The sequence below is a fragment of the Schistocerca gregaria genome, chromosome 4 (genome assembly GCF_023897955.1).
Source record: "Schistocerca gregaria isolate iqSchGreg1 chromosome 4, iqSchGreg1.2, whole genome shotgun sequence".
Classification (NCBI taxonomy): domain Eukaryota; kingdom Metazoa; phylum Arthropoda; class Insecta; order Orthoptera; family Acrididae; genus Schistocerca; species Schistocerca gregaria.
In genome coordinates this window covers 567,474,518-567,496,671 of record NC_064923.1, presented here as the reverse complement: position 1 = coordinate 567,496,671, position 22,154 = coordinate 567,474,518, and positions in this window count along the sequence as shown.

Genomic DNA, 22,154 nt, shown 5'->3' with positions numbered 1-22,154 from the left:
GACTGATCCTTAATGGTACGCAAAACACGTCAGAACACTGTTCCAGAAGCAACGAAAAAAAAAGCATGCCAGAGGCAAAAGAACGCAAATCTTCAAGACTAGTTAAGCTTCACGGAAGTTAAAAATTTAGTGCGAACGTCAATGCGATATGCTTTTAATAGTTTCCACAATGAAACATTGTCTCAAAATATGGTAGATAACCCAGAGAGATACTGGTCGTATGTAAAGTGCACCAGAGGCAAAAACCAGTCACTACCGTCACCGCGCGATAGCGATGGAAATGTTACCGATGATGGTGTCACTAAAGCGGTGTTCCTAAATACAGTTTACCGTAATTCCTTCACGAAACAAGACGAACTAAATATTCCAGAATTCGAAACCAGAACAGCTCGTAGCATGAGTGACATAATAGTGGATATCTTAGGTGTTGTGCGAAACAACTCAAATCACTGAAAAAAGGCAAGTCACCCGGTCCAGATAATATACCAATCAGGTTCCTATCAGAGTATGCAGACACAATAGCGCCTTTCTTAGCAATCATATGCAACCGCTCACTTCACGAAAGGTCTGTTCCTAAAGACTGGAAAGTAGCACAGGTCACTCCCATATTCAAGAAAGGAAATAAGAGTAACCCATTGAATTACAGATCCATATCATTGATCTCAATTTGCAGTAAGATTTTGGAGCATATACTGTACTCGAACATTGTGAACCACCTTGAAGAAAATGACTTATTGATACATAACCAATACGGATTGAGAAAATATCGTTCTTGTGCAACACAGCTACCCCTTTATTCCCATGAAGTAATGAGTGCTGTCGACAAGGGATCACAGATCGATTCCATATTCCTAGATACCCAGAAGGCTTTTGATACCGTTCCTCACAATCGACTATTAATCAAACTGTGTGCATATGGAGTATCGTCTCAGTTGTGTGACTGGATTCGTGATTTCCTCTCAGAGAGGCCACAGTTCGCAGTGATAGACGGTAAATCATCGAGGAGAACAGAAGTGCTATTTGGCATTCCGCAAGGTAGTGTCATAGGCCCTCTGCTGTTCCTGATTTACGTAAATGATCTAGGTGATAATCTGAGCAGCACCCTTTAATTTTTTTGGAGATGAGGCTGTAATTTATCGTCTTGTAAGATCATCAGACGATCAATTTCAGTTACAAAATGATCTAGACAGAATTTCTGTATTGTGCAATTGGTACTAAACAAAGAAAAGTGCGAGGTCATCCACATGGGTACTAAAAGAAGTAGGATAAATTTTGGGTGGACCATAAATCTCACAAATCCAAGGGCTGTCAATTAGACTAAATACCTACGAATTACAATTACGGGCTACTTAAATTGGAAAGACCACATAGATAATGTTGTGGGAAAGGTGAATGTGCTTTGCTGGCGGAACACTTAGAAGATGCGACAAACCCACTAAAGAGACAGCCTACATCACACTTGTCCATCCTCTGCTGGAATATTGCCGCGTGGTATGGGATCCTTACCAGGTAGGATTGACGGAGGACATCGAAAAACTGCAAAGAAGGGCAGCTCGTTTCGTGTCATCGTGCAATTGGGGTGAGAGTGTCACTGATATGATAAGCGAGTTGGGGTGGCAGTCACTGAAAAAAGGCGGTTTTCTTTGCGACGAGATGTATTTAGGAAATTTCAATCACCAGCTTTCTCTTCCGAATGCGAAAATATTTTGTTGACACCCACTTACGTAGGGAGAAATGATCGTCATAATAAAATTAGAGAAATAAGAGCTTGAATGGAAAGATTTAGGTGTTCCTTTTTCCCACGAGCCATTCGAGAGTGGAATGGTAGAGAAGTAGTATGAAAATGGTTCGATGAACCCTCTCCCAAGCACTTAAGTGTGAATTGCAGAGTAGTCATGTAGATTTAGATGTAGATGTCGGGCTACCCCGGTCAGTAGTGTCTTACCACCGTTTATCCTGTATGCAACAGTGTCATTCACGTACAGTCACATGGACGTTCAAACTGGCTCTGAGCACTATGGGACTTAACATCTGAGATCATCAGTCCCCTATAACTTAGAACTACTTAAACCTAAGGACCTGACACACATCCATGCCCGAGGCAGGATACGAACCTGCGACCGTAGCGGTTGAAACATCCCCCGTTTAATTTTCCTTTGTTGGGTTTTGTGTAACTTTCCGAAGCCGCCAATCAGTTAATTATTATATGACCGTGTGCTTAATGGATGAAAGGCTATCGGTTTTTCTGCTGTGGTTTCGGGGATATTTCAACCGAGTGCGGCTGTTCTGAGACTGAATAGTGGAATGATTGGAAGTTTGTCTATTATTAAGGACCATAAAGGTTGCGATGTACAAATTGATATATATTTCCTACTAACACAAAAATTCTGAGGCAGACCTTCGCCTTACACATCTAGTCGCAGTTATATCTTTTATTTGTTGCTGGCTTTAATTACTTCGTCACACGGAATGATGATGGTTAACATTCACAACAGTCCTTACTGCAATCCATGATTGTTCCTGGCCGACGCGGTTGACGCGAAACACGTAATCCGTCATTTGTCACTTTCTGGTTTCACATCACTCGCGAATCGATATTAGCGAGGGTCAACCCCACGACGATCAGGGGGACGTGCGCACTCGTCATACTCCGGTGAATTTTACCGTTTACAACTCACTCGACCACCATTCTTCCCCGCACAACTGCTCACTCGACACTCTCCAGTACTACTCCTCTCTCAACACTCGTCTCACTGCCTCCTGCAGCGCTTGACAATCGACACCTGTCTACTGTCGACCTGGGCGCCGGATACTAGCATCTATGTTCGTGGGATCACGGACCCCTTACACGGTCACATGGAGATTCCGACATTATACCGTACGTCATTGTTAACAGTGCTGGCTCCACAACACTTCCTGCCGGCCGCGGTGGCCGAGCGGTTCTAGGCGCTTCAGTCCGGAACCACGCGACTGCTACGGTCGCAGGTTCGAATCCTGCCTTGGGCATGGATGTTTGTGATGTCCGTAGGTTAGTTAGGTTTAAGTAGTTCTAAGTTCTAGGGGACTGATGACCTCTGATGTTAAGTCCCATAGTGCTCAGAGCCATTTGAACCATTTGAACAACACTTCCTTGGGGTACACCCGAAGTTACTTTTATATCTGGAGATTTCTCTCCGTTAAGAGCAGCGTGCGGTATTTGATAGGGATCCCTCAATGCTATTACAGAGTTTTGGGAATCTGCCCAGTTATTAAATCTGGAGAGAGAGGTCAGGCGTGGCATTGTCGTCAGAGCTGACACAAGCGAGCTATTGTGGTGGCTACAGAGGGCGCAGACTAACACAGAGAGGCGGTAGTCCACTGGCCGCGCAGACGGAGTGCGACTAATTAGTTATATGTAAAGCTGGCGGCGGCGGCGGCGCGCTCTCTGTGGGGCGACTGCCGCCTTTGATCCGCCGCTGGCCGCTCCCAACTACCAGGCTCTGGACCGCTCTGCTCTCACGGTAGGCAGCAGAGCGCCGGCAACCGCATTAGTGGTGCCACTGCAGCGCGTTGGACCAATTACAGCACCAGCCACCGGCTCCTGCCCTACGCGCTGACGTATCTGCTGACGTGGCACAACCGCACTTCGGCGCGGGAGGCAAAATCTCTATTAGTAAGTACCCGCTGAAAAGGTAAACCTCGGACTGAAACGTCCCATTCATGCGATTTTATTTTGACAAAAAGCTGTCCAATTAGTAATAAATTTTTATTTCTGATAACCGGTTTCGGTCTTCAAGACTATCCTCAGACCTAGACTCCAGAAGATGTGACAATCCAGTGCACGGAGCTACTGTGTAGTACCGACTGCTACCTCTCACGAATAGTTCAACTCTTTTTCAGCTATCTAATAAGTAACAAAAAAACCCTACGGATATTTCATGCAGAACACTGCAACAGCACACATAAATTTCGCTTCTATGACCGTGTTACGACGTGCTTTACCTTGTAGTATCCTCGTGCTCCTGCAGTACTAAATAGCGCACCGATTTTTCTGATAATTTCCAAGGCCAGCCGCGAAAACGCTACCGGAAGACCACGAGTGCAGACTTCCATTCATGAAAAAACAAAATTTATTGAATATGTTTACTGGTTTCAGAAATATAGACGTGCCAATTCGGATGATTCTTTCCTTTATACATCCTGTATTTTTCACATATTCCGACGTCGGCTTTCCTTAACGGCTCCATGCAGCATCATCCATAATGAGTGGCTTTGTATGACGCAAAGTGAATTTTGTAAAATGCTTAATGTTACGGAATGTTAACACTAATGTACTGTAGTTCTGTTCCTCTTATGTAACATCTTATGACTATCTTCTTTTGTAATGGATTCTGTCTTCTCACAATTCGCGATTAATCACGTACAATTTTAAGAATCTTAAATTTTAAATATTGGCCATCTATATTATCTGCTTATTTAGGTAAAATTTTAAGAAATTTTTAAACTCTAAATAATTTAAAATTAAACATAGATACTTACTTATTAATGTTTTATTTAATTTTATTTCTAGATGTGAAGATGATAATTAAATGTGATCGAAACTACTTATCAAGTGTGGTTAATTGCAAATGAGACTGTTATAAATGATTTTTTAAAGTAATGTCATGTTGATCACTTACATGACATATTTAACATTACTCTTAAGTTATCTTTAATTCTTTTCATGTCGATTTGAGCCTTAGCAATCTCCCCGTACCTTTCTCTCCCTCTCTCTCTCTCTCTCTCTCTCTCTCTCTCTCTCTCTCTCTCTCTCTCACTGTCACTCTCCAGATTTTGGTTTTCGTGATCTCCTTAAATCACCTAAGGCAAATACGGGATGACTACATAGAAAGGGCTCAGACGGTGTTCTTCCCTATCCTTGCAGAATCTGAGCTTGTGCTACATCTGTAATGACCTCATCGTAAACACGATATAAACCGCAATACTCCTAATTACTTATTTAAAAAAAGCTGTCCAATTAGTAATAATTTTTTATTTCTGATGACCGGTTTCGGTCTTCAAGACTATCCTCGGACCAAGACTCCAGACGATGTGTGAATCCAGTGCACGGAGCTACTGTGTAGTACCGACTGCTACCTCTCACGAGCAGTTCAACTCTTTTTCTGCTATCTAATAAGTAATAACGCTGCAACAGCACACATAACCTTCGCTTCTACGACCGTGTAACGAGGTGCTTTTCTTGATAGTATCCTCGTGGTCCTGCAGTGCTAAATAGCGCAACGATTTTTCTATTTCAAAGGCCGGGCACAATTCTTCCAGTTTATTCTCAGCTGTCCAAGCAAAGGAGTCGGAGTGTCATGCAGAGATCGAAGTTGATACAAGCGTTGCAATAAATATCAAATCAAGTTTAGTCTTAAGAAGATCGATTAATGAACATCTCGTGGACATTAATAAGTTATTCCTAGCCAATTATTTGTCACTAAACTTCAAAAAACATTTCCGCCACAGTGTGCCTAAGATATGAACACACTAAGAATGAACAAGTTCACAGTGTTAAGTTCTTGGGATTACAGCTTGATAATTGTCTCAACTTGGAGTTATTTGCAATGCGAAAGTTATCAAACAGACCCGATATAAAATTAAGAAGCCAGTGTGGTACGGATGCTTTCGTTCTATGATGTGATATGCGATCAATTTTTTGTGCTAACTCATCAAACCAAGCTAAAGTTTTCCGCGCCCAAAAACATGTAATAACAATTATCTGTTTAGTGAACCAGGAATATTAACAGCTGCTTCCATTTATGAACTTTGTCAGTAAGATAAAACTTCTTTTGCAAACCAACGGTTTAGTTCATGTGACCAATACTAAACATAATACTAATCTTCTTAAAGAATTAATATCACTTTCTTTGGCCTAGAAAAGCGTCCACTATTCGGGAGCAATAACATGCCAGCAGTCATAAAAAGTTGAACTCCTAATAAAGTTCAGTTTAATAGGAACCTAAAGGATTTATTGGCGGTCAACCGCTGAATTTCTTGGTAGAACCAACTGATGTGTATATGTTACTAATAACATCATAAAGCGCGAGTAATATGTACAATCTGACTTCTGTATAAATTAACTTCAGTAATGGGATAAGTGTAAATAAGCGCTGTAATATAATTTTTTTATCTGATGATGTTTGACTACAGTAGCCCAAGAATACTCATGTACACCACAATGAGTTGAACATTTACATCTTTTGTGACAAATTTGTTGTTACCTTTTACATGAAAATATGTTTAAGATTTTTTGACTATTTCACATCCATCAGAACGATTTCACTTTAGGCCTTTGGAATGTATATTAGCTTATGTGTTGTTATTTGTATATGTTTTATTGTGTATTTTTGTTTTTTGACACGTTCTACATGCTGGGAGATATTCCCACTATGGATATAATTGAATGAAAAGCAGATCTAATCTTTCCCTTCTATTGGTTCCCAAGCAACGCTTACAATGCCTTTGTATTGCAGATTGATCTTCGAAGCAGTCGTTTTCTCTGTATAAAGAAACTGCAATAATTTGAACCCGAAGTGGTTAACTGTTCACATGACTTTATGTGTATCTCTTGGGTACGGGTGTTGATGTTTCCTCTGAATATTACCACCTACACAGCAGATCGCTAACGTACGCCTGGCATTCGACAAGGAGAGAAGCCGATTCAAATACCGGTGGTGGCAGAAATTTTAATAGCAACTACTTTTTTTTATAGCCACTACTTAGTCGGCAAGGGGGAGGAACGATGACACTTGAAGTTGCTCATCATCATATTTTGCGCCAATGTCCTAAATTAAATAGCAGACCTGTTTAGTGTGCCTCATGGAGTGAGGGGATGAGACGCTCTTAATATAGATCGCGCTTCGAACGGTGATGTTAAGCTTCTAGGTGATAATCGAGAGGAGAAGACGGTGTGCCGGTACCTGTTTTCACCCTCTCCATTTTCTCATCATCATTCAATACAAACATGACACAACACTACACACACAAACACATCCACTACAGTTACCAACAATAAAGAGAAACACCTAACACATAACTCATATTTGGTGAGGCAAAGGCCAAACTGTACGCCAGGGGAATAAAGACGTTTGCTATCAGGCGAAAGAATCTTCCCCTCAGTCACGGATCACCGAGTGATGTGGCGCAGTGGTTAGCACACTGGACTCGCATTCGGGAGGACGACGGTTCAATCCCGTCTTCAGCCATCCTGATTTAGGTTTTCCGTGATTTCCCTAAATCGTTTCAGGCAAATGCCGGGATGGTTCCTTTGACAGGGCACGGCCGATTTCCTTCCCAATCCTTCCCTAACCCGAGCTTGCGCTCCGTCTCTAACGCCCTCGTTGTCGACGGAACGTTAAACACTAACCACCTCAGTCACGCATCGGTTTATGACCAACGGCCCTTCTCAGGCACTTAAAGGCGAAGGTATGTGCGAGGAAATGTAATATGGTGTGCATAAATCACGAAATGACACGATATAATTTGATTGCGTGGCAGCAATCGCCAGCAAATGCCAGTTCTGCACGGACCTATTTGAAGTGGAACAACAACATAAATCCAGATTGAAAATTAAGTATTATTTGCAAAATACCGAGTAGTGAGACTGATATTTTGTGTTAAACTAAAATCATCTTATGGACACTTCTTCAAGAAGTCAGAAGTTTTAGGCGCTCCTTCAGTGTAATCCGGAATAATAATGATGTCAACAACTGCAACACTATGAGAAAACTCAATCTTTATTACTCTCTAGGTGAAAAGTATCTGCTTTATTTGATCAAGTTTCATTTGTTTTCTGAAGTGGAAAAATATGTACAATTAATCATATTATTTATGTGGCATCTAACTTAATCAAAGTACATTATAATCGTATGAGCCATATTTCGTGTCTTACTTTTCGTTGCAAAGACGAATAAGATCTGCGGTTGTCCAAACCGCGGACACGTTTGGCTTAATTGTTCATGCGAGAAATACGATTTTATTTTATTTTATTTTTTAAATCCATCCGAAACATTCGAATGTTTGCCCTTGTGCCTTATGGACAATTACACTGTACGCTAATCTTAACAGAAATGGAGCATTTAAAGCTAAATTGTAAGGTAATTCAGTTGAATGTTATTCGTGGTTTTAATATTGACTTCAGTTCTTCTTTTCCATTTACTATTTCCCCATATATGATGTTGCTTAGAAGCTTTTGTGCCTCCTTATACCATTGCGGTCGGAGGAAGGCAACGGCAAACCTTGCCTAGTCGGCGCTGCGGTTCTCCCGCATCGTGCCCTTCGCTCCTCGGAGTACGGGACTCATCATCATCATCTTCATCATCATCGTCATCATCATCATCATAACAGGAACATTAGGTGAAAGTAAGATTTCTGTTGCGGAAGATTACACTTCCGTATTTAAATATTTTTCTGTCTCTGCTAATATATTCTGTATTTGCCGATTTTTTGCTGGACTATGTCCTTCTTTATTGCTCTAACTGTTCACTCACATAAAAATTCTTTATTTACGTAGCTTCTCTCTACAATCGGATACTTTTTCCGATAAGGTGTACTTCGGTTAACACAATTTTTCCCGAGTGCGGATCAGTGGGATGTGTGCCGTTTCCAAGAAGTATTCTAGAACATTCGGAAATATTCGTAAACATTCGACAATATTCGATGACGTTATGGAACAATCTCGAATTTCTGCCCCTCGAAATCTATATTGATGCGAAAAAGACAGAATATGAGCCAGGGCTCACCATGATGTGAAGGCGACCACTGAAACACTCGTGTCTGTACAAACATAACAGCTACTGCTGGACAACCAGTGTACTGCACATGGGGTTAAAATATGCAAGATGTTAAAAAAAGTACTCCGTATTTTGAGACTTGGACGTACTCACCAAGACAAGAAAATACGTCCAGTCTACAAGGGCTCTAGAGTACATAATTTAAGAGCTTTGATCACTTGTTCAACTTCACTGTGAAACACATCTCTGCCAGAATAATGGAAGCTTATTATACTACATGGGAAAAGGCAGACTGGATCTTTTGTTGCCGCGCGGTTTGAGACGTCATGTCACGGACTGTGCGGTCCCTCCCTCCGGAGGTTCGAGTCCTCCCTCGGGCATGGGTGTGTGTGTTGTTCTTAGTATCAGTTAGTTTAAGTAGTGTGTAAATCTAGGGACCGATGATATTAAAACATTTTTCGTCTTTTGTTATGGCCTGGCAAGTAAGTGCAGGTCGTAGGTAATAGCAAGCAAATTACATTAAAATATCCGCAATATATTAATGTGTTCTCGTTTATTTGCTGCAGTCTGTAAGTCGTTCGCGATATCAAAGAGCTTGCAGTATAACAGATATGTTCACAATAGCGAAAATGGGAAAGTCTTAATCGATTTTAAGGTTTGCGTTTCAGAGGCCATGTTTACTAGACTTTTTTCTGGTTCTGGTCCATAGTGTCACATCCAAAAATATGAAATACTTTTTTAATATCACACTTACATACCGATCATCCATCATAAGGGTCGTCAGGCGCTTTTTCTTTGGCGTTCCGGTAGATATTTGCATTTTAATTCTTGTGATGCGCACCTGGAGTGCCCCCAAACGAGTAATACTCTTCACGGCTTTAATGAGACGCCTAATGCCACCGTAAAGTGTTGTTTGTTTCCCGTTACGAACAATGATTTTTAAATAGTAATTTTACGTTACTCTTCTGCAAACCGGTCCTAAATTAGTCTAGTGCGATATTTGATGTATAGACAAGTGTTATCTCGGGTATTAAAACACAAAGAATAACCAGTACTCCATCAGCGACTGAAGAGCGCTGCCGCATGGTGACAACAGCCAGTGGGGGCCAGGGCCATGCTGTCGTCACTGGAGTACAGTACTGGTTAGTCTTCGTATTTGCTGTCCGTGGTACCTATGTCGATAAAACCAATATCGTACTACACTCCTGGAAATGGAAAAAAGAACACATTGACACCGGTGTGTCAGACCCACCATACTTGCTCCGGACACTGCGAGAGGGCTGTACAAGCAATGATCACACGCACGGCACAGCGGACACACAAGGAACCGCGGTGTTGGCCGTCGAATGGCGCTAGCTGCGCAGCATTTGTGCACCGCCACCGTCAGTGTCAGCCAGTTTGCCGTGGCATACGGAGCTCCATCGCAGTCTTTAACACTGGTAGCATGCCGCGACTGCGTGGACGTGAATCGTATGTGCAGTTGACGGACTTTGGGCGAGGGCGTATAGTGGGCATGCGGGAGGCCGGGTGGACGAACCGCCAAATTGCTCAACACGTGGGGCGTGAGGTCTCCACAGTACATCGATGTTGTCGCCAGTGGTCGGCGGAAGGTGCACGTGCCCGTCGACCTGGGACCGGACCGCAGCGACGCACGGATGTACGCCAAGACCGTAGGATCCTACGCAGTGCCGTAGGGGACCGCACCGCCACTTCCCAGCAAATTAGGGACACTATTCCTCCTGGGGTATCGGCGAGGACCATTCGCAACCGTCTCCATGAAGCTGGGCTAAGGACCCGCACACCGTTAGGCCGTCTTCCGCTCACGCCCCAACATCGTGCAGCCCGCCTCCAGTGGTGTCGCGACAGGCGTGAATGGAGGGACGAATGGAGACGTGTCGTCTTCAGCGATGAGAGTCGCTTCTGCCTTGGTGCCAATGATGGTCGTATGCGTGTTTGGCGCCGTGCAGGTGAGCGCCACAATCAGGACTGCATACGACCGAGGCACACAGGGCCAACACCCGGCATCATGGTGTGGGGACGATCTCCTACACTGGCCGGACACCTCTGGTGATCGTCGAGGGGACACTGAATAGTGCACGGTACATCCAAACCGTCATCGAACCCATCGTTCTACCATTCCTAGACCGGCAAGGAAACTTGCTGTTCCAACAGGACAATCCACGTCCGCATGTATCCCGTGCCACCCAACGTGCTCTAGAAGGTGTAAGTCAACTACCCTGGCCAGCAAGATCTCCGGATCTGTCCCCCATTGAGCATGTTTGGGACTGGATGAATCGTCGTCTCACGCGGTCTGCACGTCCAGCACGAACGCTGGTCCAACTGAGGCGCCAGGTGGAAATGGCATTGCAAGCCGTTCCACAGGACTACATCCAGCATATCTACGATCGTCTCCATGGGAGAATAACAGCCTGCATTGCTGCGAAAGGTGGATATACACTGTACTAGTGCCGACATTGTGCATGCTCTGTTGCCTCTGTCTATGTGCCTGTGGTTCTGTCAGTGTGATCATGTGATGTATCTGACCCCAGGAATGTGTCAATAAAGTTTCCCCTTCCTGGGACAATGAATTCACGGTGTTCTTATTTCAATTTCCAGGAGTGTATTCTGGAACCACTCTTGAATGGACCTCTAAAATTCCGCTTTAAAACCAATTTTGTTCGTTAGGGAAAGAAACCTATGCTTTCCGTCAACACTGGGTGTCAAATGAAAGACATGATTAACAGGGCCGGCTGGAGTGGCCTTGCGGTTCTAGGCGCTACAGTCTGGAACCGCAAGACCGCTACGGTCGCAGGGTCAAATCCTGCCTCGGGCATGGATGTGTGTGATGTCCTTAGGTTAGTTAGGTTTAAGTAGTTCTTAGTTCTAGGGGACTGATGACCTCAGAAGTTGGGTCCTATACTGTTCAGAAGGGCTTGAAACCATTTTGATTAACAGTATTTGTTACGCATAACTCCAGCTGCACAACGCAAAAACGAAACTGTGCGTATCTGAAAACACATCAGAGAAAATGTGTATCACGAGTTAGAGGAACACTAAAGCTATGGCTGGCTCGGATTTGTTCAGTTACACAGTGAAATAAAATGTCTGGTACACTATGTGATCCGAAGTATATGGACACCTGGCTGAAAATGACTTACAAGTTCGTGGCGCCCTCCGTCGGTAATGCTGGAATTCAGTATGGTGTTGGCCCACCCTTAGCCTTGATGACAGCTTCCACTTTCATAGGCATACGTTCAATCAGGTGCTGGGAGGTTTCTTGGGGAATGGCTGCCCATTCTTCACGGAGTGCTGCACTGAGGAGAGGTATCGATGTCGGTCGGTGAGGCCTGGGACTAAGTCGGCGTTCCAAAACATGCAAGAGGTGTTCTGTAAGATTCAGGTCAGAACTCTGTGCAGGCCAGCCCATTACAAGGGTTTTATAGTCGTGTAACCACTCCGTCACAGGCCGTGCATTATGAACAGGTGCTCGATCGTATTGAAAGATGCAATAGCCGTCTCCGAACAGCTCTTCAACAGTGGGAAGCAAGAAGGTGCTTAAAAACTTCAATGGAGGCCTGTGCTGTGATAGTGCCACGCAAAACCACAAGGGGGAATTTTACTTTTGGCACTACACACGCTGCCAGATGACGATCACCGGGCACTCGCCGTACCCACACCCTGAAATCGGATCGCCACATTGTGTACCGTGATTCGTCACTCCACACAACGTTTTTCCACTGTTCAATCGTCCAACGTTTACTCTCCTTACAACAAGCAGGGCGTCGTTTGGTATCTACCGGCGTGATGTGTGGCTTATGACCAGCCGCTCCAACATGAAATCCAAGTTTTCTCACCTCCCGCCTAACTGTCATAGTACTTGCAGTGGATCCTGATGCAGTTTGGAATTCCTGTGTGATGGCCTAGATAGATGTCTGACTATTACACATTACGACCCTTTTCAACTGTCGGTGGTCTTGTCAGTCAACAGATGAGGTCGGTGGTCTTGTCAGCCAACAGACGAGGTCGACCTGTACTTCTTCTGTGCTGTACGTGTCCTTTCATGTTTCCTCTTCACTATAACTTCGGAAACAGTGGACCTACGGATGTTTCGGAGTGTGGAAATCCCACCTACGGACGTGTGACACAAGTGATACCCAATCACCTGATCACGAAAGAAGTCCGTGATTTCTCTCTCTCGATCTCTAATGACTACAGAGGTCGCTGATATGGAGTACCTGGCAGTAGGTGGCAGTGCAACGCACTTAATATGAGAAACGTATGTTTTTGGGAGTGTCCGTATACCTTTCCGGATACTTTTTATCACATAATATAGGTAGCAAACAGTAGTGTAAAGCAAGCATTAAATAATTTCTTGTGGAATACTTGTTGTCTCCCATAGACGAATTTAGAACTGAAATCTGGTAGTATGAGTAAGTAATAAAAAGTAATATAATTTTACTAAAGTAAAACAAGTGTACTGTTTAACATCGTGCAAATTTGCAGCATATAGTCACATACACCAACAAATCAACAAATCATATATAGATAGCCTATAAACTGACTATTTCCAGGTCATTTTGATTAGGACGTGGAGATGGTCTATGGTAGACGCAACTACGGAACATTGTTCCTTGTAATGGGATTATTTAAATTTCTCTGCGTAATTTTAAATACCTTAATCAAACGTAAGTAAAAGTCAAGTAACACTGCCTTCTCCAGGACACTTCTCAAGTAATGACAAGCGGGATAAAATGAAAGGAATTCGGCTCATATGGAGTGTAATGGCAATCTTCCTTCCAACACACTTGCCAGAAGCAGCTTTAAATTTTACCCTACGCACCCTTCGCCACCTTCCATTCGGTGACTTGCAAGGTACTTTCGAATAAAGAGTTGTCTGTGGTTCTCAGTCAGATATTCTATTGCTGTTGGTTCCATGTCGTTTGTAGCTTCAGAATTGGACAGCTCGCTGCCAGCTTCTTCATTTCCGCCTCTCCACTGTGCGATCGCGCGGAGTCGAGCCCCTCCCCCCCCCCCCTCCCCCCGCGTTTCTGTTCCGGCCCAGCTAAGGGGTGAGGCACGGGGTGGCGCCGAAACGAGTGGACGGCAAACTGGGGCGTAGCCGTGATTGCGCGTCCCAGGCCGGAGCGGCAGCCGGCGCTGTCCGACACAGCGGGAAGCCGTCTCCAGAAGACGGCAACACAGAGGTGGCGTCTCTCCAGTACCGGGGTGAAATAGCTGCCCGTCATTCCGCCAACATTCTTTAATATATTTATAAAAGCATTTCAGCTACATTTTTTTAGTGCCGTTTTATCCCCCTCTCCCTACATGGCCGGTGGGGTGGGAGGGGGGGGGGTTGCTTATCAGCGACTGATATTAACAGGAAATTCGTATTCACATCTACTTTTAGGGCATCATCAAACTAATCAGATTAATGCGTGAGTTGGGAAGTCTATTCTGTCCTCACAGCGGGAAAAAGGACAAGAAACTGGACTGAAAAATTAAATGACTCACTGGCCGCTTGGCGCGCTGCTGTCGCAGCTTATAACAAATTTACCAGAATGTGGCGACTGTATGTGTTGGTAGAGCAATACGACGCTACTATATTTCCAGACCTCGTAGGCTGTCATGCGCCTCACGCTCCCGCTACCTAACAGTAATGTCCTTTGTCCCCAGCGGTATCGAAGTCACAGCCCACTGCTTCAAGAAACTGTGTAATTGCGTGTAGAGTGAGGCTGAACATATATGCAGATTGTTAAAGGTAGAGAACTTTAGGACTGTACAGTGTAGTGCGTCTTCCACCAGTGTTTCAAGATATGTTGCTATTATTACTTCAGTCACATATTCGTGAATAGACCAATCAAGTTATGCAGATCTGTATGTTATTGTGTAAGTAGAAGGTAAACTACTGTCATTCATAAATTTTTCGAGGCTTATTCTAATATTATTTTGATGCTTCAGGTGTTTTAAATAGTTTCCCACACTTAAGTAAAATACGCAAAATACTCATGCAACTATGTGAAACTGTGGCCCTTAGTGTGAATTTCTATACTTCGTCGTTTTATGGTAGGTCCATATTAATAACACGAAATCTCCTCCCCTGTGACGATTTTTTCTAGAAAAGAATTCTCCGTATTTAGTCATTAAATCAACATGGCAGGTGACCGCGCGTCAACGAGTCAAGGTGGCAGGACTAACTTTGCATACACGTCTTTATCCTTCAAAAGTATATAGAGCATATCTTGAACACTTAATTTAAAGATGTTGCTCCGTTGTGATTTCTGACATAACAAACTTGACTCTCTATCAATGTACGTCACTACGCAGCATAGCCTGCTCAAAACTGGCTGCACTAGTGCCCTTTTGTTGTTTTTTAGTTCAAACTGCCACCATAGTTATCGTGCTGACGTAGCATACACGCCAGGAATAAAATCAGTCTCGGAAATTTTTAGACGGACGTTATATGTTGCACATTTGTTAACTTTTTTCTCACGTAATAGTTTTCAAACAATCGTTAAACTGTGTGTGTTACTATAATATTATTTTAGAATACAAGATCTACTGGGTGGCTAGAGATAGTTTGAGAAGCTTGTAAGGGTGTTGCACGGGAGACTGTGCTGAGAAATAATTGTTAAGAAAAAAAAAATTGGTACGTGGCGTCGTTTCCTAGTTATTTAGTATTGAAGGGTGTCAAACATGAAAACTCAAGCAGCCTGGCAGAGGCATTGTTACCAAACGTATTCTTCCCTTGATTTCCTCAGTCCAGAAAAACGTAGCTTTTTGTCACCTAGCTTAAATTTCTAAAAACGCACAGTGTAACTGGTAATTAACATTTTAACAAGTGGTAACTTACATACTCACAGATGTCTGTGCATTACCGCATTTTAGCGTGTGCAGGTGCTTGAATTTGAGCATGGAACGACCAGACTGGATAAATCCAATGTTAAGTAATTCGTAAATGGCGTAACCTATCGAATTTTGTTCTTAACAAGCACCACTTCCACTGCAACACCCTTATAAGCGTTTGACCGCTCTGTATATTGAGGTAAGTATGCTTAGCAGTTTTTTTAGTGATCATTCATTAAAAAAAAACGTCATCAGATATACGTTTGACCAACCGGTATCTGACGTATTTACATTTCCTCTACGTTGATTTGATTTGACCTGATTAACACAAGGAGACAAAACAACAGATGTCTTAGCCCACTACCGCGGTTTCGCTCCCTACAATTCTAGTAAATCCAACCCGTGACCTTAAGTGGGAGACCCTATGCTAGCTCCTTATTTGACACGATTTCTGTAAGACTTGATGACCTGAGTATTCTGTACCTTTTGCCATGCAAAGCTCCACATTAGAAGATTACGTGTGATGTGGGTTCGTCGTCCTCATCTCATAGTCTACTTTTAGAGGCTTCTTCCTCTAAACACATCGTGTGTGGGTTTATCTACATATACATGGTATTCATTGCTTTTACTTTTATAATTAAGAAATTTGTGTCCATTTACGAACAATCTAAGGTTTTTCCTTTTGTATGGGGATGCTATTAGACGACGATAATTCAGTATAAACATGTAAATGTAGCTGTGTCTAAACATTACTCTATTTTCACTAATACATTTAATTTTTACCATAAATATTACTGAGTTGGTCCACATGTACTTATTCTTGCTTGTGCAAATATTTTCGTATGTATATGGCCAGGCAAGGGAAGGTAGGATGCTCAAAAGGAGAAAAGGAAATAAATGAAACTTTGCGGCTACAGACGTATGCGACGTTATTACAATGTTTGCAAAGTCAAGTCAAATTTATAAAGATCTTGGCAGTATGATCTCACTTATTAGTATGACATTGCACCATTCTGGTGTGAATGCAAGCACTGGTTCGGTTGGGCAGGACGTCATAGCGCCGCTGTATTCTCTCCTGAGACATGCTTTGTTGTAACTGGTCATCATCAATATCGTGGATAGCTACATATCGCACTGATGTCCTGTAATATCGTTTGAGTACAGTAACCTGACAATGACTGATTAAGCACAATTAGCAATGTGTGGCAAGTAATTAATTAACTCAGTACTAGTTACTCATCACACTGTTCTTCCAAACAATTAATATCAGAAAGAATTAAGTTTGCACAGTAATTATCAATAATAAGCAGAGCTATGATCATGACCTAGCTCTATTGTCAAAGTTGATGATGATCATCATTAAATTTTGACATAATTCATGATACTAATTACAAGTATACAGTTATTCACTAAAAGTCAGTAGCTGAATCTCAAATTACGCTCCAGTACGCGAAATTTAAACGAAACTCGCTTGATTTTTTGAGTTTTATCTTGTACTAACTACTCTGCAATACCTTTCCCCACAGTGGCAAACATAGATCTCGTACATTTCATAATTTTCCACAAAATGAAAGTCGATAGCTTCCAAAAAGTTTGTAAGTTCAGAGTAACTAAAACTGTGGTTATCTATTGTTGTTTACTGGATTTTCATAAATTAAAATTGAATATTTACATTTCTGTGTCACTGAATCATGAGGGAGCTTAATTTTGACAAGGACTTTCAAATAAAGTAATACTTTCTCTTAAATGAAACTCGTTACTTTGCTTTTACATGGCACTCTATTTCAGTAATAATGTTTTTACTGTTGTTGATGTTGTGGTCTTCAGTCCTGAGACTGGTTTGATGTAGCTCTCCATGCTACTCTATCCTGTGCAAGCTTCTTCATCTCCCAGTACCTACTGCAACCTACATCCTTCTGAATCTGCTTAGTGTATTCGTCTCTTGGTCTCCCTCTACGATTTTTACCCTTCACGCTGCCCTCCAATGCAAAATTGGTGATCCCTTGATGCCTCAGATCATGTCCTACCAACCGATCCCTTCTTCTGGTCACGTTGTGCCACAAACTTCTCCTCTCCACAATCCTATTCAATACTTCCTCATTAGTTATGTGATCCACCCAACTAATCTTCAGCATTCTTCTGTGCCACCACATTTCGAAAGCTTCTATTCTCTTCTTGTCCAAGCTATTTATCGTCCAAGTTTCACTTCCATACGTGGCTACACTCCATACAAATACTTTCAGAAACGACTTCCTGACACTTAAAAATATGCTCGATGTTAACAAATTTCTCTTCTTCAGAAACGCTTTCCTTGCCATTGTCAGTCTACATTTTATATCCTCTCTACTTCGAGCACCATCAGTTATTTTGCTCCCCAAATAGCAAAAGTCCTTTACTACTTTAAGTGTCTCATTTCCTAATCTAATTCCCTCAGCATCACTAGACTTAATTCGTCTACATTCCATTATCATCGTTTCCTTTTGTTGATGTTCATCTTATACCCTCCTTTCAAGACACTATCCATTCCGTTCAACTGCTCTTCCAAGTCCTTTGCTGTCTCTGACAGAATTAACATGTCAGTGGCAAACCTTAAAGTTTTTATTTCTTCTCCATGGATTTTAATACCTACTCCGAACTTATCTTTTGTTTCCTTCACTGCTTGCTCATTATACAGATTGAATAAAATCGGGGAGAGACTACAACCCTGTCTCACTCCCTTCCCAACCACTGCTTCCCTTTCATCTCCCTCGACTCTTACAACTGCCATCTGGTTTCTGTACAAATTGTAAATAGCTTTTCGCTCTCTGTATTTTACCTCTGCCATCTTTAGAGTTTGAAAGAGAGTATTCCAGTCAACGTTGTCAAAAGCTTACTCTAAGTCTACAAATGCTAGAAACGTATGTTTGCCCTTCCTTAATCTAGCTTCTAAGATAAGTCTTATTGTCAGTATTGCCTCACGTGTTCCAACATTTCTACAGAATCCAAACTGATCTTCCCCAAGGTCGGCTTCTACTAGTTTTTCCATTCGTCTGTAAAGAATTCGCGTTAGTATATTGCAGCTGTGACTTATTAAACTGATAGTTCGGTAATTTTCACATCTGTCAACACCTGTTTTCTGTGGGTTTGGAATTATTATATTCTTCTTGAAGTCTGAGGGAATTTCGCCTGTCTCATACATCTTGCTCACCAGGAGGTAGAGTTTTCTCAGAACTGGCTCTCCCAAGGCTGTCAGTAGTTCCAATGGAATGTTGTCTACTCCCGGGGCTTTGTTTCGACTCAGGTCTCTCAGTGCTCTGTCAAACTCTTCACGCAGTATCGTATATCCCATTTCATCTTCACCTACATCCTCTTCCATTTCCATAATATTCTCCTCAAGTACATCGCCCTTGTATAGAACCTCTATATACTCCTTCCACCTTTCTGCTTTCCCTTCTTTGCTTAGAACTGGGTTTCCATCTGAGCTCTTGATGTTCATTGAAGTGGTTCTCTTATCTCCAAAGGTCTCTTTAATTTACCTGTAGGCAGTATCTATCTTACCCCTAGTGAGATAAGCCTCTACATCCTTACATTTGTCCTCTAGCCATCCCTCCTTAGCCATTTTGCACTTCCTGTCGATCTCATTTTTGATACGTGTGTATTCCCTTTTGCCTGCTTCATTTACTGCATTTTTATATTTTCTCCTTTCATCAATTAAATTCAATATTTCTTCTGTTACCCAAGGATTGCTACTAGCCCTCGTCTTTTTACCTACTTGATCCTCTGCTTCCTTCACTACTTAATCCCTCGAAGCTACCATTCTTCTTCTACTGTATTTCTTTCCCCCATTCCTGTTAATTGTTCCCTTATGCTCTCCCTGAAACTCTGTACAACCTCTGGTTCTTTCAGTTTATCCAGGTCCCATCTCCTTAAATTCCCACCTTTTTGCAGTTTCTTTAGTTTTAATCTACAGGTCATAACCAATAGATTGTGGTCAGAGTCCACATCTGCCCCTGGAAATGACTTACAATTTAAAGCCTGGTTCCTAAATCTCTGTCTTATCATTATATAATCTATCTGAAACCTGTCAATATCTGCAGACTTCTTCCATGTATACAGCCTTCTTTTATTATTCTTGAACCAAGTGTTAGCTATGATTAAGTTGTGCTCTGTGCAAAATTCTACCAGGCAGCTTCCTCTTTCATTTCTTTTCCACAATCCATATTTACCTACTACGTTTCCTTCTCTGCCTTTTCCTACTACCGAATTCCAGTCACCCATGAGTATTAAAGTATCATCACCCTTCACTATCACTATGGATCTTAATTAATGAGCATAAGAGTTCTAAACATACACTCCTGGAAATGGAAAAAAGAACACATTGACAGCGATCTGTCAGATCCACCACACTTGCTCCGGACACTGCGAGAGGGCTGTACAAGCAATGATCACACGCACGGCACAGCGGACACACCAGGAACCGCGGTGTTGGCCGTCGAATGGCGCTAGCTGCGCAGCATTTGTGCACCGCCACCGTCAGTTCAGCCAGTTTGCCGTGGCATACGGAGCTCCATCGCAATCTTTAACACTGGTAGCATGCCGCGACAGCGTAGACGTGAACCTTATGTGCAGTTGACGGACTTTGAGCTAGGGCGGATAGTGGGCATGCAGGAGGCCGGGTGGACGTACCGCCGAATTGCTCAACACGTGGGGCGTGAGGTCTCCACAGTACATCGATGTTGTCGCCAGTGGTCGGCGGAAGGTGCACGTGCCCGTCGACCTGGGGCCGGACCGCAGCGACGCACGGATGCACGCCAAGACCGTAGGATCCTACGCAGTGCCGTAGGGGACCGCACCGCCACTTCCCAGCAAATTAGGGACACTGTTGCTCCTGGGGTATCGGCGAGGACCATTCGCAACCGTCTACATGAAGCTGGGCTACGGTCCCGCACACCGTTAGGCCGTCTTCCGCTCACGCCCCAACATCGTGCAGCCCGCCTCCAGTGGTGTCGCGACTGGCGTGAATGGAGGGACGAATGGAGACGTGTCGTCTTCAGCGATGAGAGTCGCTTCTGCCTTGGTGCCAATGATGGTCGTATGCGTGTTTGGCGCCGTGCAGGTGAGCGCCACAATCAGTACTGCATACGACCGAGGCACACGGGCATCATGGTGTGGGGAGCGATCTCCTACACTGGCCGTACACCTCTGGTGATCGTGGAGGGGACACTGAATAGTGCACGGTACATCCAAACCGTCATCGAACCCATCGTTCTACCATTCCTAGACCGGCAAGGGAACTTGTTGTTCCAACAGGACAATGCACTTCCGCATGTATCCCGTGCCACCCAACGTGCTCTAGAAGGTGTAAGTCAACTACCCTGGCCAGCAAGATCTCCTGATCTGTCCCCCATTGATCATGTTTGGGACTGGATGAAGCGTCGTCTCACGCGGTCTGCACGCTCAGCACGAACGCTGGTCCAACTGAGGCGCCAGGTGGAAATGGCATGGCAAGCCGTTCCACAGGACTACATACAGCATCTCTACGATCGTCTCCATGGGAGAATGGCAGCCTGCATTGCTGCGAAAGGTGGATATACACTGTACTAGTGCCGACATTGTGCATGCTCTGTTGCCTGTGTCTATGTGCCTGTGATTCTGTCAGTGTGATTATGTGATGTATTTGACCCCAGGAATGTGTCAATAAAGTTTCCCCTTCCTGGGACAATGAATTCACGGTGTGGCGTCGCAACTAGTGCGAGCGCACAGTTTTCTATCAAATATTTACTGTGAAATGTAGACAGACTGTAAAGTAGCCATCAGATTAGCATATGTGCTGTAGCGGGCAGATTACCGGTGTCCGTTCGTCTGACGTCACGACCATATGGCATGTCTGTACCGTGAGAATGTAAGACCTGTGCGCTAACTAGCCGCGTGTATAACGTGGAACTTTCATCTTTAATAACTTCTAACTGAGGAACCTGAGGAAATTAAAAGTTAATATACTAGTTTCTGTTATGAATAAAAATAAGTCATCCAAATTTGAGCTTTGAAACCTGCATATTTTGGAAATTAGAAAAATCTTACAGAAAACGCAAATTTCTACAATTTTCGAGTCTAAATAAATACCATTATGTATAGATCACCTTCAGTGACCATCCAACTATGAAACAAAATCACCTTCCGTGCTTTTGTATTTATTTTGAGAATTTTACTTTTAGAAATTCACCTATAACTTTGTTAAAACCATAAATGTTTTGAATTTTTGTGAACAGTTATTTTATATGAGTAGGTGAGAGTGAATGAGTGTGCCTGAGTGAATGAAAGAGGGACATTCGCCATTCTTTGCAAGTGTATAAAATCTAGGTTGGAACTCGCAAGTGTTCAGACGATGTAACCGTGGGAACAGAGTCGCCAGTGGTTCCCCATCTTAGTGAATGTCGGATGTCCAAGAGTGTATGGTATTGTACAAGCAGCCAGAACGTTCGCGAGTATTTAAATAATTTCTGGAAATAAAGTAAAGTCTAGTTTTCCTTTCGGTTTGTTAAATTATACAGTAAATTTTGTGTAACAAGAAATCATGAC